We start from the raw sequence: 4,987 nt of genomic DNA, 5'->3' as shown, positions 1-4,987 counted from the left end.
CCCTTCCTCTGAATGGCTGTTGGATACTGGGGCCAACATGCACGTTACTTCTGATCTATCCAAGCTTAACGCTCCAAATCCATATCATGGCTCCAATGGTATTACTGTTGGCAACGGTGAGTCCCTTAATATTTCTCACACTGGCACGGGTACCATTAAAACCCCCACCGCTATCTTTCACCTAGGTAACCTTACCCACGTCCCTTCTATTAAATCCAATCTCCTTTCAGTTCACCAATTCACAAAAGACAATAATTGCTCACTCTTGTTCACCTCTAATGATTTTCAGATCCTAGACAATACTACCAAGAGGGTGATTTTTCAGGGCCCCTGTGAGCATGGTCTGTACGTTCTTCCTGGCACAAGTTCGTCTGCCCACCCAGTTTCAGAAAGCGTTCCTGTGGCTCCGGTGGCTCTTTCGGCTGATGGCCACAGTCTGTTGTGGCACAGTCGTCTGGGTCACCCGTCTACTCAAATAATAAATTCTTTAATGTCTCAATTAGGTTTTTCTTCCATTCATGTAAACAATTGTGACTCCTGTTCAATTGCTAAATCTCATAAATTACCTTTTACTTTATCTGAGAAGCGTACAACTGCACCTTTTCAACTTATTCATTCTGACCTATGGGGTCCTACTGCTGTTCCTTCATTTGCTGGTTTTCGCTATTATATTTGTTTTGTGGATGATTTTACAAAATACACTTGGTTGTACCCACTAAAACACAAATCACAGGCATACACCACCTTTGTCACTTTTGAAAAAATGGTCAAAACACAATTCAATTCTCATGTTAAACTTTTTCGAAGTGACAATGGAAAGGAATATGTCAATAACATCTTTGGCCAGTTTCTGCAATCCCTGGGAATTATACATCAAACCTCCTGTCCATACACTCCCGAACAGAATGGGGTGGCTGAGCGTAAGCATCGCCATCTCATTGAAACGGTGGTTACTCTTCTACATCAATCTCATCTCCCTGTCTCCTTTTGGGTAGAAGCTCTAGCCACCGCAAACTACCTCATTAACAGAATGCCCAGTCACACTCTCTCCAACAAATCACCCTATCAACTCCTTTACCAAGAACTTCCCAATTATACCAACCTCCGCGTCTTTGGGTGTCTTGCCTACCCTTGGCTACGCCCTCATATTACTCACAAATTACAACCCCGATCCCGTCCTTGTATTTTTTTGGGCTATCATCCTACCTCCAAGGGTTATCGCTGTCTTGACCCACAAACTCATAAAGTCTACATATCTCGTCATGTCAAATTTGTCGAAAATGAGTTTCCCTACGAGTCTATTTCCTCCTCCACAAATACATCATTCATTGGCGTCCTTCCCCTTTTTCCAACATACTCACAGGGTCCCTCACCACCTTCCCCCACACCTCCACCCACTACCCAACCACCCCTCATCACCCCTTCGACCGTCACCCACAATACACCCGCAACCACCACCCACACTCACAACCAACCCGAACCACCCCATACCCACAACATCTCCAGCCCGATCCGTTTTGGGTCCTTCCCGGCCACCCCCGAATCACCACCGCCCGTGCCACCCCCCAATACTCATCCCATGTTAACCCGTGGCAAAGCCGGTATCTTTAAACCCAAAACCTTTCAGGCTACCATACTACCAAATACACCCCTTCCCGATAGTGAACCAACAACCTACTCTGTTGCCTCAAAAAATGCTTATTGGCGTCATGCTATGGATGACGAGTTTAAGGCTTTGACTGATCAGAAAACTTGGGTTCTTGTACCTAAGCCCCATGGGCGGCACCCAGTGGGCTGTAAATGGGTGTACAAAATTAAACACAATGCGGATGGCAGTATTTCCAGGTACAAGGCTCGTTTGGTTGCTAAAGGCTACAATCAGGAGTATGGGCTTGATTACTCCGAGACATTCAGTCCTGTTATTCGGCAGGAAACCATTCGCCTGGTACTGTCACTCGCCGTGCGCAACAATTGGCTCATCAATCAGTTGGATGTTTCCAATGCTTTTCTTCATGGCATGCTTGATGAAACTATCTACATGACGCAACCACCGGGCTATGTTGATCCCCGCTTCCCTCAACATGTTTGCAAACTCCAGAAGTCTCTGTATGGGCTCAAGCAAGCCCCCCGTGCTTGGTACACACGTCTGAAAACGTTCCTCCAGGGACTCGGCTTCACGTGTTGCGTACACGACACGAGTCTGTTTACTCGACATTCAGCACACGGTACAGTCATTCTTCTTGTCTATGTAGATGATATCATTATTACAGGCTCTACTGCAGCTCTCATTCAGGATGTCACTCGAGCTATGCATACTACCTTCAAAATGAAGGACCTTGGCCCGTTACATTATTTTCTGGGAATGGAGGTTTCTCGGACAGGCAGCGGCTTGTTTCTTCATCAGTCAAAATATGCTCGAGATCTGTTGCAGAAAGCTGGACTGGAAAAATGCACCAGTCAACCAACACCGATGGCAGTCTCTTCGTCTACGAATGGAGCCGACACCCCCTTTGCCGATATCACCCACTTCCGCAGCCTCATTGGGGCTCTACAGTATCTGGCCATTACCCGTCCTGACATCCAGTTTGCTGTCAACCGAGTTGCTCAGCGCATGCATCAACCAAGTGAACATGATTACCATTGTCTAAAACGCATTCTCAGGTACATTTTTGGCACTCTTGGTCGTGGTTTACTCATTCGACCCGGGGACTTGGAGCTTCGGGGTTTCTCAGATTCAGATTGGGCGAATGATAAAAATGACAGAAAATCTACATCGGGGTTTCTCGTTTTTTTGGGGCCGAACCTGATCTCCTGGTGTACAAAAAAACAACCCAAGGTCTCTCGGTCCTCGACTGAAGCTGAATACCGCGCCCTTGCTCTTCTTGCTGCTGAGACCATGTGGGTCACATATATTCTTCGCGAACTCCGCGCCACTCACACTGTTCCTGCTCTCTATTGTGACAACAAATCAACCATCTGTGTGGCCAAGAATTCCGTCCTACACACCAGAATGAAGCATGTTGATACCGATTGTCTCTTTGTTCGCGATGAAGTTCAGGCCGGCACCATGACTGTGCAGTATGTACCCACTGAAGAACAACCGGCTGATATTCTCACCAAGCCTCTCCCGAGCCGACAGCACGATTACCTCAGTTCCAAGCTTCCGTTCGCTTCCGCTCAGCTCAGCTTGAGGGGGGATAATAACAGATAGTATTAAATAAATAGTATTAAATAATATTAGTATTTACTGTGTACTAATCCTAGTCCTATTAGGATTAGTACTCCTTAATCCTAGTCCTATTAGGATTAGTACTCCTTCCTATATCTCCTATATATATCTCACATGTATTCCCTTATTAGGTTAACACTTCAATACAATCAATATTCCTTCAATGTCTAACAATCTTCGTAATAGATCTCTCTCCTGCAAAATCAAATCAAAGTAAACAAAAAATTAACCAACTAAAGCTATAAAAGATGAAGAATAAGGAAAAATGTAAAAAAAAAAAGAAGATAATCATGACATATGTCTCAAAATAAATTTTTGTAAGTGTATTTTTAAAATGTCATGGATTTGTTCATTAAAATATTTGAGTATTATGAATATGAAAGATTAGGAGTTATATGAACATTATTAATTGTAACAACCTGTTTAGTCGGTTTGAGCAGTAGAAATATTTCTGATAAAAACTGACTGAGTCGACGGACCACGCGACGGACCGTCATGGTCACGACGGCCCGTCGAGGGTCTTCGTTCCAAAACACTTCAACTCTGAAATCTGGGTACTGAGATCGACTCTCTGAACTTCACGACGGAACTGCAGGACGGACCGTCGTAGGTACGACGGACCGTCACAAACCCTTTACTGAATTTAACTCTCTGAACTTTGTGACGGACATGCAGGACGGACCGTAGCAGACACGACGGACCGTCACAGGTTGCGTAAACCTAACTGGGTCGGAATTCTGCTAAAAATTTTAAAGGGGTGTTTTGGACTATTCATGACAAACTTTATGAAATTAGTGGGGTAAGTTTAATAATTTATTTACTTGGAGGGTTAAAGGAGATAACCTTGGAATAAATAATGGGTTACTTTTATCATAATGAATTATATGATAATTAGGGTAAAAGAAAAAGAATCTGGAGAAGAAAAAGAAAAAAAAGACAGAAAGAGAACGAACGAGTGAGAGAGAGAACGAAGAGGAAAGCAAAAGGCATTGGGGAGATAGCTTGCTTGATCACGATTCTTCAGTGGAGGTAGGTTATGGTTTATGCTATGTGATAGTAAACTCTTAATAGCGATTGATATGTATTGGGTGATATTGTAAAGTCTTCCATATACTTGATTGTGTGTTTGTATGTTGTGATCGTATAATTGTGGTGGTTAGAATGATGAGATTGTTGAATCTTTAATCTTAAATCCTCTCTATTAAGATGATGCTTGACATAAAGAAAGCTTGATGAACTGAAATAATGAGATAGATGGATCGGAGTGTCACGTTCCGACACGTAGGAATAATGGATCGGAGTGTCACGTTCCGACACGTAGGAATAATGGATCGGAGTGTCACGTTCCGACACGTAGGAATAATGGATCGGAGTGTCACGTTCCGACACGTAGGAATAATGGATCGGAGTGTCACGTTCCGACACGTAGGAATAATGGATCGGAGTGTCACGTTCCGACACGTAGGAATAATGGATCGGAGTGTCACGTTCCGACACGTAGGAATAATGGATCGGAGTGTCACGTTCCGACACGTAGGAATAATGGATCGGAGTGTCACGTTCCGACACGTAGGAATAATGGATCGGAGTGTCACGTTCCGACACGTAGCATTAGGGGATCGGAGTGTCACGTTCCGACACGATAAGAATAAAGAGAAGTAATCTTGAATTATGTTAATACACCAAATTTTCGAAGAACCTATTTTCTGAATGTTATGGTGTGGAGGCTTGAGTCCTCATAGATGCGCTTGATGTTGT

The sequence above is a fragment of the Solanum pennellii genome, chromosome 2 (assembly GCF_001406875.1).
Source record: "Solanum pennellii chromosome 2, SPENNV200".
NCBI lineage: Eukaryota > Viridiplantae > Streptophyta > Magnoliopsida > Solanales > Solanaceae > Solanum > Solanum pennellii.
Note: the sequence above shows the minus strand (reverse complement) of the source record.